General features: G+C 42.6%; 1 protein-coding gene across 3 annotated transcripts in view; it reads right to left on the reverse strand.

Annotated features, from left to right (window-relative positions):
• Positions 1–14,255, reverse strand: part of LOC106612554 (1-acyl-sn-glycerol-3-phosphate acyltransferase epsilon) — a 51,175-nt gene that overhangs the window by 35,643 nt on the left and 1,277 nt on the right. The window lies entirely within an intron of this gene.

The following is a 14,255-nucleotide window of genomic DNA, read 5'->3' on the forward strand; positions in this document are numbered from 1 at the left end:
ACAATTCATCTTCTCCTTTCCCCCTTTTGATAACCAGGTGGCGAATCGCATCTCTGCATGTCTGGCAGACATATCAGTATGGATGACGGATCACCACCTCAAGCTGAACCCCGGCAAGACGGAGCTGCTCTTCCTCCCGGGGAAGGACTACCCGTTCCATGATCTCGCCATCACGATTCACAACTCCATTGTGTCCTCCTCCCGGAGTGCCAAGAGCCTTGGCGTGACCCTGTACAACACCCTGTCGTTCTCCGCTAACATCAAGGCGGTGACCCGATCCTGTAGGTTCATGCTCTACAACATTCGCAGAGTACGACCCTGCCTCACACAGGAAGCGGCGCAGGTCCTAATCCAGGCACTTGTCATCTCCCGTCTGGATTACTGCAACTCGCTGTTGGCGGGGCTCCCTCCCTGTGCCATTAAACCCCTACAACTCATCCAGAACGCCACAGCCCGTCTGGTGTTCAACCTTCCCAAGTTCTCTCACGTCACCCCGCTCGTCCGCACACTCCACTGGCTTCCAGTTGAAGCTCGCATCTGCTACAAGACCATGGTGCTTGCCTACGGAGCTGTGAGGGGAAAGGCACCTCCGTACCTTCAGGCTCTGATCAGTCCCTACACCCAACGAAGGGCACTGCGTTCATCCACCTCTGGCCTGCTCGCTTCCCTACATCTGCGGAAGCACAGTTCCAGCTCAGCCCAGTCAAAACTGTTCGCTGCTCTGGCACCCCAATGGTGGAACAAGCTCCCTCGCGACGCCAGGACAGCGGAGTCAATCACCACCTTCCGGAGACACCTGAAACCCCACCTCTTTAACCTGTTGGGGCTAGGGGGCAGTATTTTCACGGCTGGATAAAAAAACGTACCCGATTTAATCTGGTTACTAATCCTACCCAGTAACTAGAATATGCATATACTTATTATATATGGATAGAAAACACCCTAAAGTTTCTAAAAGTGTTTGAATGGTGTCTGTGAGTATAACAGAACTCATTTGGCAGGCAAAACCCTGAGACATTTTCTGACAGGAAGTGGATACCTGATGTGTTGAATTACCTTTAAGCCTATGCCATTGAAACACACAGGGGCTGATTAATGTTTTGGCACTTCATATTGCTTCCACTAGATGTCACCAGCCTTTACAAAGTGTTTTGAATCTTCTACTATGAGATCTGACCGAACAAGAGCCTTGGAACTGTGATGGCCGATTAGACTCTGGGCGCGAGGTCATGTTGGGTACCCTCGTTCCAATACGTTTTAAAAGAGAATGCATTCGTCCACCTTGAATATTATTCATGTTCTGGTTAAAAAAGGCACTAATGATTTATGCTATACAACATTTGACATGTTTGAACGAACGTAAATATATTTTTTCCCCTCGTTCATGAAGTGAAGTCCGGCGGGCTTAGATCATGTGCTAACAACACAGAGCTTTTTTGAACAAAACTACATTCATTATGGACCTGGGATTCCTGGAAGTGACATCTGATGAAGAGAATCAAAGGTAATGGATTATTTACATAGTATTTTCGATTTTAGATCTCTCCAACATGGCCGTTTGTCTGTATCGCAAAGCGTATTTTTCTGGGCGCAGTGCTCAGATTATTGCAAAGTGTGATTTCCCAGTAAGGTTATTTTTAAATCTGGCAAGTCGATTGCGTTCAAGAGATGTAAATCTATAATTCTTTAAATGACAATATAATATTTTACCAATGTTTTCTAATTTTAATTATTTAATTTGTGGTGCTGACTTGACTGCGGTTATTGAAGGGAAACGATTTCCTGAACATCAACGCCATAGTAAAACGCTGTTTTTGGATATAAATATGAACTTGATAGAACTAAAAATGCATGCATTGTCTAACATAATGTCCTAGGAGTGTCATCTGATGGAGATTGTCAAAGGTTAGTGCATCATTTTAGCTGGTTTTATGGTTTTGGTGACGCCTGTCTTTGAATTGACAAAACATTACACACAGCTATTGTCAATGTACTCTCCTAACATAATCTAACTTTATGCTTTCGCCGTAAAACCTTTTTGAAATCGGACAACGTGGTTAGATTAAGGAGATGTTTATCTTTCAAAGGGTGTAAGATAGTTGTATGTTTGAAAAATTTGAATTTTGACATTTATTTGGTTTCAAATTTGCCGCTCTTGAAATGCACCTGCTGTTGATAGGGTGCACCACGGGTGGCACGCTAGCGTCCCACATAGCCCCAAGAGGTTAAAACCTCTTGAGGATACCCTAGGATAGGGGGCGCCACAGCGCATTTTGAAAAAAAATCGTTCCCATTTTCAACGGCCTACTAATCAAACTCAGAAGATAGGGCATGCATATACTTATTATATATGGATAGAAAACACTCTAAAGTTTCTAAAACTGTTTGAATGGTGTCTGTGAGTATAACAGAACTCATTTGGCAGGCAAAACCCTGAGACATTTTCTGACAGGAAGTGGATACCTGATGTGTTGTATTGACTTTAAACCTATCCCATTGAAAAACACAGGGGTTTAGGAATATTTTGGCACTTCCTATTGCTTCCACTAGATGTCGCCAGTCCTTTCACAGTGGTTTGAGCCTTATAGAGTCAAAACTCAGTGAATGACAGGAGTTTGAAATTGGTCACAGGGGATGGGCCATCACCATTATGACGCCGGCGGCCATGTCTGCCCCCACCTTTGGAAACGGTTTTAAAGGCAATGAAATCATCCCCCTCGAATCTTATTGGCTCTCTTGGTGTTAGAGGCCCTGAACATTTATTTTATACAACGTTTGACATGTTTGAACGAACCTACATGCGCGAGGATTGCTTTCAGTATGAAGTGCAGAGCTGCGTTTGGAGAGAGCCATAGGACGCGCTACCAACATCAGGCTAATGGAACGTGAAGTATGGACTTTTTGACCGAAAATACATCTGTTGTGGACCTGGGATGCTTTCTGATGAAGACAACTAAAGGTAGGCGATTATTGACAATATTATTGAAGATGAGATGGTTCATACTGTTGCGTCCAAGATGGCGCCGAGCACTGTATATTAGCTGATTTTCTGAGTATCGCATCTCCTTTTATCGCAGTGTGATTACCCAGTAAAGTTAATTTAAAATCTGGTATGACGGGTGTTCTCAAGAGATATTCATCTATAAATGTTAGATTGACAATATACATTTAAAAAATCGTTATAGTATAGCAATTTATTGAAACGTAGCATTGTTTACCGGGACGCTTTTGAGGGGAAATTAGGTAGTCAACGTCAGACAGAGATGTAAAATGCTGTTTTTATATATAAATATGACCTTTATTGAACAAAAGAATGCATGCATTGTATAACATGATGTCCTAGGGGTGCCATCTGATGAAGTTTGTAAAAGGTTAGTGCTACATTTAGCTGTTTATTGATAATATGTGATGGAAGTGGTTGGTCGGAAAATGGCTATGAAGCTGCTTTTTACGATGGACTCATCTAATATAATCTAATGATTTGCTTTTCCTGTAAAACCTTTTTGAAATCGGACGACGTGGGTCGATTCAGGAGAGGTGTATCTATAAAAATTATGATAATTTTTTAATGCTAATTGGCGATATGATTTTTCGCTGGATTTTGATCCCGCTAACGGGATCAGATGCTCAAGAGGTTAAGGAATACCTGGGATAGGATATAGTAATCCTTCTACCCCCCCCCAAAAAAGATATAGATGTACTATTGTAAAGTGGTTGTTCCACTGGATATCATAAGGTGAATGCACCAATTTGTAAGTCGCTCTAGATAAGAGCGTCTGCTAAATGATGTAAATGGTGAAGTAACCCAACATTAATGACAACCGGTTTGGTTTCAGTTAGATTGTTAAAAAATAATCAGTTTTCGAGAAGACAAAAACGATAGTGTCCAAACCGTTTGGGCTATACACTAATATGACCGCTCTGTGCAAAGGTGAGACTCTCACGAACACGGTTGTTTTGCTCTAGGACGCCTACAGGCCTCACAAGACTTGTCTGAAGGACACCCAGTAACAGTTGAAAAATGAATGGAAGTATATATGGAGACTGTTTAGTTCCAAAAATGTGTCCCGATCTTATATCTCAGATATAGGTCAGACACAGAACAAACTGCCTTAATTTTGAGAAAGGACTATCTGTTGTTCCATGTAGTGAATATGTTATTCAATGAGTTTGTATGGGCTAATAGCAGTAAGGCCAAATAAAATGTTTATACTTCAAGGGGTCTTCAAATTGATCCTTGGTATGACCTCTAACACAGAATAAAACTATTAAAAGGGTAGTTAACATAAACGTAACTACATGTAACATATGGATTTGCATTAGTATACACATCAAAAGTCCCAACGCAAAGTCACACCTCACTTTTCTATTTTTCAGGTTATTACTTAAACCAATCAGAATTCCCGAAACCATGTCAGGAAATGTTTGAGGTGATATAATATTCTCTGTAATGTAAACTCCAACTGAAATAACATCAAATGAATAACTTCATTTTCAGCCAACAAGCAAATACTTTATGAATTTATTGTTACAAATCAACTTTACGTTAGCAATTGCCTGACTTGTGCAGTGCAATCAACACCTGGCTTACAGCTACATTAAAGTAAACCAAAGTTTGGGAAATACATAACACTATCTTTTCATTTCATTTCATTTCACCTTTATTTAACCAGGTAGGCAAGTTGAGAACAAGTTCTAATTTACAATTGCGACCTGGCCAAGATAAAGCAAAGCAGTTAGACAACATACAACAACACAGAGTTACACATGGAGTAAAACAAACATACAGTCAATAAGAGGTCGACTGATTAAATCGGAATGGCCGATTAATTGGGGCCGATTTCAAGTTTTCATAACAATCGGTAATCGGTATTTTGGCCACCGATTTGCTGATTTTTTTTTTTTTTTTTACACCTTTATTTAACTAGGCAAGTCAGATTAAGAACACATTCTTATTTACAATGACGGCCTAGAAACGGGGGTTAACTGCCTTGTTCAGGGGGGATTCGTTTTTGCAACCTTTGGTTACCAGTCCAACGCTCTAACCACCTGCCTTACATTACACTCCACAAGGATTAACAGGCTGACTACCTGTAACACGGGGCCAGCAAGAAGCAAAGGTAAGTTGCTAGCTAGCATTAGACTTATAAAAAAACTATAAATCTTAACATAATCACTAACTACACATGGTTGATGATATTACTAGTTTATCTAATGTGTCCTGCATTGCATATGATCGATGCGGTGCCTGTTAATTTTAATTGAATCACAGCCTACTTCGACAAACGGGTGTTGATTTAACAAGCGCATTTGCGAAAAAAGTACTGTCATTGCACCAATGTACCTAACCATAAACATCAATGCCTAACAGGAATATTTAGACTTAGTCACCCGTTAGATAAAATACAGAACGGTTCCGTATGTCACTGAAAGAAGAAAAAAAAGTTTGAGATGAAAGTTTCCGGATTCGACCATATTAAATGACCCAAGGCTCGTATTTCTGTGTGTTTATTATATTTTAATTAAGTATATGATTTGATAGAGCAGTCTGACTGAGCGATGGTAGGCAGCAGCAGGCTCGTAAAAGCATTCATTCAAACAGCCCTTCGCTGTGCTTCAAGCATTGCGCTGTTTATGACTTCAACCTGGGTGGGTATAATTTGTGAAACGTTCCAACAGGAATCTATTCCAAAAACTTCGTAAATAACAAGGTTTCCAAAAAACAACGCATACAAAGTTGTATAGCAGCAGAATAAGATACCGGGTAGGGAGTGGTCTATTTCATAGCATTTTTCACTCATCACGTTTATTCCGAAAAATGTCTGTCCTCACATGTCTGTTTGCCTATGGACAAACATTAAGAATAAGCTACGTGTTGAGTTGATGCCTATTCGGCAGCTAGTTAGCTAGGTTTGTATGCGTTGTTGGTTGGCAACCTTTTACTTTACGTTTTTTGGAACCGATTCCTGTTGGAACGTTCCACAAATTATACCCACCCCTTCAAGCCTATCAACTCCCAAGATTAGGCTGGTGTAACCGATGTGAAATGGCTAGCTAGTTAGCCGGGTGCACGCTAATAGCGTTTCAAACGTCACTCGCTCTGAGACTTGGAGTAGTTTTTCCCTTCCTCTGCATGGATAACGCTGCTTCAAGGGTGGCTGTTGTCGATGTGTTCCTAGTTTGAGCCCAGGTAGGAGCGAGGAGAGGGACGGAAGCTAAACTGTTACACTGGCAATACTGAAGTGCCTATAAGAACATCCAAAAGTCAAAGGTATATGAAATACAAATCGTATAGAGAGAAATAGTCCTATAATTCCTATAATAATAACTACAACCTAAAACTTCTTACCTGGGAATATTGAAGACTCATGTTAAAAGGAACCACTAGCTTTCCTATGTTCCCATGTTCTGAGCAAGGCACTTAAACATTAGCTTTCTTACATGGCACATATTGCACTTTCTTCTCCAACACTTTGTTTTGCATTATTAAAACCAAATTGAACATGTTTCATTATTTATTTGAGGCTAAATTGATTTTATTGATGTATTATATTAACCTGTTGGGGATAGGGGGCAGTATTTGCACGGCCGGATAAAAAAACGTACCCGATTTAATCTGGTTACTACTCCTGCCCAGTAACTAGAATATGCATATAATTAGAAAACACCCTAAAGTTTCTAAAACTGTTTGAATGGTGTCTGTGAGTATAACAGAACTCATTTGGCAGGCCAAAACCTGAGAAGATTCCAAACAGGAAGCGCTCTCTGACTATTTCTTGGCCTTCTTGATCATCTCTAACCAAAACAGGGGATCTCTGGCATAACGTGACATTTTCTAACGCTCCCATAGGCTCTCAGAAGGCACGAGAACGATGAATGGTGGCTTTGCAGGCCATGGCTGAAAAACATTAGCGCATTTGGATAGTGGTCGATCTGAGGACAATGAGACTGGAGGCGCATGCACGAGCAGACACAATGTTTACTTTCTCTCTCTTTGAACGAAAACAACGACTCCCGGTCGGAATATTATCGCTTTTTTACGATAAAAATGACACAAAAATAGATTTTAAACAGCGTTTGACATGCTTCGAAGTACGGTAATGGAATATTTAGATTTTTTTTGTCACGAAACGCGTCGGGCACGTCACCCTTCTTTACCCTTCGGATAGTGTCTTGAACGCACGAACAAAACGCCGCTATTTGGATATAACTATGGATTATTTTGAACCAAACCAACATTTGTTATTGAAGTAGAAGTCCTGGGAGTGCATTCTGACGAAGAACAGCAAAGGTAATCAACTTTTCTAATAGTAAATCTTAGTTTGGTGAGTGACACACTTGGTGGGTGTCAAAATAGCTAGCCTGTGATGGCCGGGCTAAATGTGCTTTCACCGAAAAGCTATTTTAAAATTGGACATAGCGAGTGCAGAAAGGAGTTCTGTATCTAGAATTCTTAAAATAATTACGTTTTTTTGTGAACGTTTATCGTGAGTAATTTAGTAAATTCACCGGAAGTGTTCGGTGGGAATGCTAGTCACATGCTAATGTAAAAAGCTGGTTTTTGATATAAGTATGAACTTCATTGAACAAAACATGCATGTATTGTATAACAATGTCCTAGGATTGTCATCTGATGAAGATCATCAAAGGTTAGTGCTGCATTTAGCTGTGGTTTTGTTTTTGTGACATTATATGCTAGTTTGAAAAATGGGTGTCTGATTATTTCTGGCTGGGTACTCTGCTGACATAATCTAATGTTATGCTTTCGTTGTAAAGCCTTTTTGAAATCGGACAGTGTGGTTAGATAAAGGAGAGTCTTGGCTTTAAAATGGTGTAAAATAGTCATATGTTTGAAAAATGGAAGTTTTCGGATTTTCGAGGAGTTTCTATTTCGCGCCACGCCCATCATTGGATATTGGAGCAGGTGTTCCGCTAGCGGAACGTCTAGATGTAAGAGGTTCAAGCTAGTGAGGGAGATAAGTGTTTCCAATTTCAGAGATTTTTGTAGTTCGTTCCAGTCATTGGCAGCAGAGAACTTGGAAGGAGAGACGGCAAAAGGAGGAATTGGCTTTGGGGGTGACCAGAGAGATATACCTGCTGGAGCGCGTGCAACAGGTGGGTGCTGCTATGGTGACCAGTGAGCGGAGATAAGGGGGGGACTTTACCTAGCAGGGTCTTGTAGATGACCTGGAGCCAGTGGGTTTGGCGACGATTATGAAGCGAAGGCCAGCCAACGAGAGCGTACAGGTCGCAGTGGTGGGTAGTATATGGGGCTTTGGTGACAGAACGGATGGCACTGTGATAGACTGCATCCAGTTTGTTGAGTAGGGTATTGGAGGCTATTTTGTAAATGACATCGCCGAAGTCGAGGATCGGTAGGATGGTCAGTTTTACGAGGGTATGTTTGGCAGCATGAGTGAAGGATGCTTCGTTGCGAAATAGGAAGCCAATTCTTGATTTAACTTTGGATTGGAGATGTTTGATGTGAGTCTGGAAGGAGAGCTTACAGTCTAACCAGACACCTAGGTATTTGTAGTTGTCCACATATTCTAAGTCAGAACCGTCCAGAGTAGTGATGCTGGAAAGGCGGGCAGGTGCAGGCAGCGATCGGATGAAGAGCATGCACTTACTTATACTTGTATTTAGGAGCAGTTGGAGGCTACGGAAAGAGAGTTGTATGGCATTGAAGCTCATCTGGAGGGTTGTTAACACAATGTCTAAAGAAGGGCCAGAAGTATACAGAATGGTGTAGTCTGCGTAGAGGTGGACCAGAGACTCACCAGCAGCAAGAGCGACATCATTGATGTATACAGAGAAAAGAGTTGGCCCAAGAATTGAACCCTGTGGCACCCCCATAGAGACTGCCAGAGGTCCGGACAACAGGCCCTCCGATTTGACACACTGAACTCCATCAGAGTAGTTGGTGAACCAGGCGATGCAATCATTAGAGAAACCAAGGCTATTGAGCCTGCCGATGAGGATGTGGTGATTGACAGAGTCGAAAGCTTTGGCCAGGTCAATGAATACGGCAGCACAGTATTGTTTCTTATCGATGGCGGTTACGATATCATTTAGGACCTTGAGCGTGGCTGAGGTGCACCCATGACCAGCTCTGAAACCAGATTGCATAGTGGAGAAGGTGCGGTGGGATTCGAAATGGTCGGTAATCTGTTTGTTGACTTGGCTTTCGAAGACCTTAGAAAGGCAGGGTAGGATGGATATAGAACTGTAGCAATTTGGGTCAAGAGTGTCCCCTACTTTGAAGAGGGGGATGACAGCAGCTGCTTTCCAATCTATGGGCATCTCAGACAACACGAAAGAGAGGTTGAACAGGCTAGTAATAGGGGTTGCAATAATTTTGGAAGATAATTTTAGAAAGAAAGGGTCCAGATTGTCTAGCCCGGCTGATTTGTAGGGGTCCAGATTTTGCAGCTCTTTCAGAACATCAGCTGAATGGATTTGGGAGAAGGAGAAATGGGGACGGCTTGGGCGAATAGCTGTGGGGGGTGCAGTGCTGTTGACTGCAGTAGGGGTAGCCAGGTGGAAAGCATGGCCAGCCGTAGAAAAATGCTTATTGAAATTCTCAAGTATAGTGGGTTTATCGGTGGTGACAGAGTTTCCTATCCTCAGTGCAGTGGGCAGTTGGGAGGAGGTGTTCTTATTCTCCATGGACTTTACAATGTCCCAGAACTTTTTTGAATTTGTGTTACAGGAAGCAAATTTCTGCTTGAAAAAGCTAGCCTTGGCTTTTCTAACTGCCTGTGTATATTGGTTTCTAACTTCCCTGAAAAGTTGCATATCACGGGGGCTGTTCGATGCTAATGCAGAACGCCACAGGATGTTTTTATGTTGGTTAAGGGCAGTCAGGTCTGGGGAGAACCAAGGGCTATATCTGTTCCTGGTTCTACATTTCTTGAATGGGGCATGCTTATTTAAGATGGTGAGGAAGGCATTTAAAAAAATAACCAGGCATCCTCTACTGATGGGATGAGGTCAATATCCTTCCAGGATACCAGGGCCAGGTCGATTAGAAAGGCTTGCTCACTGAAATGTTACAGGGAGCGTTTGACAGTGATGAGTGGAGGTCGTTTGGCCGCTGACCCATTACGGATGCAGGCAATGAGGCAGTGATCGCTGAGATCTTGGTTGAAAACAGCAGAGGTGTATTTAGAGGGCAAGTTTGTTAGGATGATATCCATGAGGGTGCCAGTGTTTACGGCTTTGGGGTGGTACCTGGTGGGTTCGTTAATAATTTGTGTGAGATTGAGGGCGTCAAGCTTGGATTGTAGGATGGCTGGGATGTTAAGCATGTCCCAGTTTAGGTCACCTAGTAGCACGAGCTCTGAAGATAGATGGGGGCAATCAGTTCACATATGGTGTCCAGAGCACAGCTGGGGGCCGAGGGTGGTCTATAGCAGGCGGCAACGGTAAGAGACTTGTTTTTAGAGAGGTGGATTTTTAAAAGTAGAATTTGAAATTGTTTAGGTACAGACCTGGATAGTAGGACAGAACTCTGCAGGCTATCGCTGCAGTAGATTGCAACACCGCCCCCTTTGGTCGTTCTATCTTGTCTGAAAACGTTGTAGTTTGGGATGAAGATTTCAGAGTTTTTGGTGGACTTCCTAAGCCAGGATTCAGACAGGGCTAGGACATCCGGGTTGGCAGAGTGTGCTAAAGCAGTGAATAAAACAAACGTATGGAGGAGGCTTCTAATGTTAACATGCATGAAACCAAGGCTATTACGGTTACAAAAGTCATCAAAAGAGAGCACCTGGGGAGTAGGAGTGGAGCTAGGCACTGCAGGGCCTGGATTCACCTCAACATCATCTAACCAGTTATCAAAGAATGTTAGCTATATGCAGTAATCCTAGCCAGCCAGCTAACGTTAGCCATTTAACCAAATAGCTATTAGCCTCGCCATCCTAGCCAATCACCACAGTTATGGTCAGCAAGCCAGAGCCCAACTACTGGAGACCAGCTAGACCACCACAACTAAAACATAACCACAGATCAAAAGCAAAGAGAGCAGAGACTTACAGATTGTTGGCTAGGGCTCATCCGTTGATAAAACCTTTCAAAGAATGCAGGTTGAGTTAGCTACAAAAGCAAGGGGGAGGCGGGCACTTCACCAGGCTGAGGGAAATCTAATAGCAAGAAAATCTAAATTACATAGATTCCAGATGTCAGTCAGCTAGCATGCTAGCACTAAGCCAAGGAGGGAAAAGTGACAAAACTCCCATAGCCAACTCCACAGAGAACATGGTGACCAAAAAAAAAAAAAGAGAACAGACAAGTTGCTACACAATTAGAGCAATTGTTTGGAGCCCACGGCAAGAAGGCACCAGAGCCTGCCATGCTAACGGGTTCCCACTAAATAACACAGCCACAAAGTCTGAAGAGTATGAGGATGCTAACAGAGCTAGCATACAAGCTTGGGAGCACAGAGTAGATATTCCATTTGACGTTGAGGCATTTTCTCTACAAAACAGGTATGACTGAAGAATGAAGCAGTTGTTCAATATGGCTTTGCTACACAGAAAGCAGTAATTGACTACTCCATTGTCACTGACTAAATCAGCAGACCTATAGTGCATTCGGAAATTATTCAGAACCCTCGACTTTCTCCACATTTTGTTATGTTACAACTTTATTATAAAATTGATTCAATTGTTTTTCCTCATCGATCTACACACTATACCCCATAACAACAAAGCACATTTATAAAAAATGGAAAACAGAAATATTTCATTTACAAGACCCTTAACTCAAACTTTGTTGAAGTAACTTTGGCAGTGACTACAGCCTCGAGTCTTCTTGGGTAGACTCTACAAGCTTGGCACACCTGTATTTGGGGAATTTCTCCCATTCTTCTCTTTTGATCCTCTCAAGCTCTGTCAGGTTAGATGGGGAGCGTTGCTGCACATCTATTCTCAGGTCTCTCCAGAAATGTTCCATCGGGTTCATGTCCAGGCTCTGGCTGGGCCACTCAAGGACATTCAGAAACTTGTCTCGAAGCCACTCCTGCGTTGTCTTGGCTGTGTGCTTAGGGTCGTTGTCCTGCTGGAAGGTGAACCTTCCCCCCCAGTCTGAGGTCCTGAGCAGGTTTTTAATCAAGGATCTCTGTAATTTGCGCCGTTCATCTTTCCCTTGATCCTGACTAGTCTCCCAGTGCCTGCAGCTGAAAAACATCCCCACAGCATGCCGCCATCATCATGCTTTACCGGCATTCAGGCCAAATCGTGCTTTCATCAGACCAGAGAATTTTGTTTCTTATGGTCTGAGTCATTTAGGTACCTTTTGGCAAACTCCAAGTGGGCCGTCATCTGCCTTTTACTGAGGAGTGGCTTCCATCTGGCCACTCTACAATAAAGGTCTGATTGGTGGAGTGCTGCAAAGATGGGAGAATTTCCAGAAGGACAACCACCTCCACAGAGGAATTCTGGAGCCCTGTCAGTGGCCATCGGGTTCTTGGTCACCTCCCCCGATTGCTCAGTTTGACTGGGCGGACAGCTCTAGGAAGAGTCTTGGTGGTTCCAAACTTCTTCCATGTAAGAGTGATGGAGGCCCCTGTATTCTTGGGGACCTTCAATGCTGCAGACATTTTAGGGTACCCTTCCCCAGATCTGTGCCTCGACACTATTGGACTCTGGAGCAGTGGAAACGCGTTGTCTGGAGTTTTGAATCACGCTTCACCATCCGGCAGTCCGATGGACGAATCTGGGTTTGGCGGATGCCAGGAGAAGGCTACCTGCCCCAATGCATAGTGCCAACTGTAAAGTTTGGGTCGAGCTAGGCCCCTTAGTTCCAGTGAAGGGAAATCTTACGCTATAGCATACAATGACATTCTAGACAATTCTGGGCTTCAAACTTTGTGGCAACAGTTTGGGGAAGGCCCTTTCCTGTTTCAGCATGACAATGCCCCATGCACAAAGCGAGGTCCATACAGAAATGGTTTGTAGAGATCGGTGTGGAAGAACTTGACTGGCCTGTACTGAGCCCTGACCTCAACCCCTTAAACCCTGGGGATGAATTAGAAAGCCAAATGTGAGCCAGGCCTAATCTCCCAACATCAGTGCCCGACCTCACTAATGCTCATGGCTGAATGGAAGCAAGTCCCTGCAGCAATGTTCCAACATCTAGTGGAAAGCCTTCCCAGAAGAGTGGAGGCTGTTTTAACAGCAAAGGGGGGACCAACTCCATATGAAAGTCCATGATTTCTTAATGAGATGATCGACAAGCAGGTGTCCACATACCTTTGGTCATGTAGTGTAAGTAGTTTGGAGGTGCATTTTCAAAATGGTACAGTATAAATGCTTTTAGTACATAAGATAGATAGTGGAGTAGTTGTAACACTAAGTAAACTCAATTGATTCATGTATTTGAAACAGTCTTTTAATTGAGTCTTTAATAGGGATGAATGCCATTATCGCTTATGTGATTGATGTAAGTATGTTTGGAGGGGTGCATTTCCAAAATGGTAAAGTAAAAATGCTTCTAATGCATAACAGATAGTGGAGTAGTTGGAACCCTGACCTGTTCACTGGTTGTGCTACTTTGTCCCCGACCTGCCATTTCTACCTCTCTCTACCTCTGAATGCTCAGCTATGAAAAGCCAACTGACAATTACTCCTGAGGTGCTGATTTGTTGCACCCTCTTTAACCACTGGTATTATTATTTGACCCTGCTAGTCATCTATGAATGTTAGAAAATCTTGAAGAACGATCTGGCCCTAATGGCCATGTACTCTTATAATCTCCACTCCGCCCAGTCAGAAGAGGACTGGCCACTCCTCGGAGCCTGGTTTCACTCTGTCTTCCTAGGGGAGTTTTTCCTAGCCACTGCTTCTACATCGGCATTACTTGCTCTTTGGGGTTTAAGGATGGGTATCTAGCCGTATAAGCACTTTGTGACATCTGCTGATGCATAAAGGGATTTAAATAAAATGTGATTGAGTAGTTGTACAACATAAATACACTGAGTTAGCTGACAAAATATTTGAAAAGGTCCTTTTATCGAGTCTCCAATATGGGATAAATGCCATTATTACAAATGCGATGTGTATTTTCAAAATGGTACATACCGTATTTGAAAGAGTATGTTAAACTAACACTCAGTCTCAAATACAGGATACATATTTTTGGAATATGAGATGAAACTAACCCAGTAAATACTTGTATTGGCAATCTATTTGAATTAGCTCTTCAATAAAAAAAATAACCATTCAAATATTATACATGATCATATTTGACAATAG

Source organism: Salmo salar, chromosome ssa01, assembly GCF_905237065.1.
Source record: "Salmo salar chromosome ssa01, Ssal_v3.1, whole genome shotgun sequence".
Taxonomy (NCBI): Eukaryota; Metazoa; Chordata; class Actinopteri; order Salmoniformes; family Salmonidae; genus Salmo; species Salmo salar.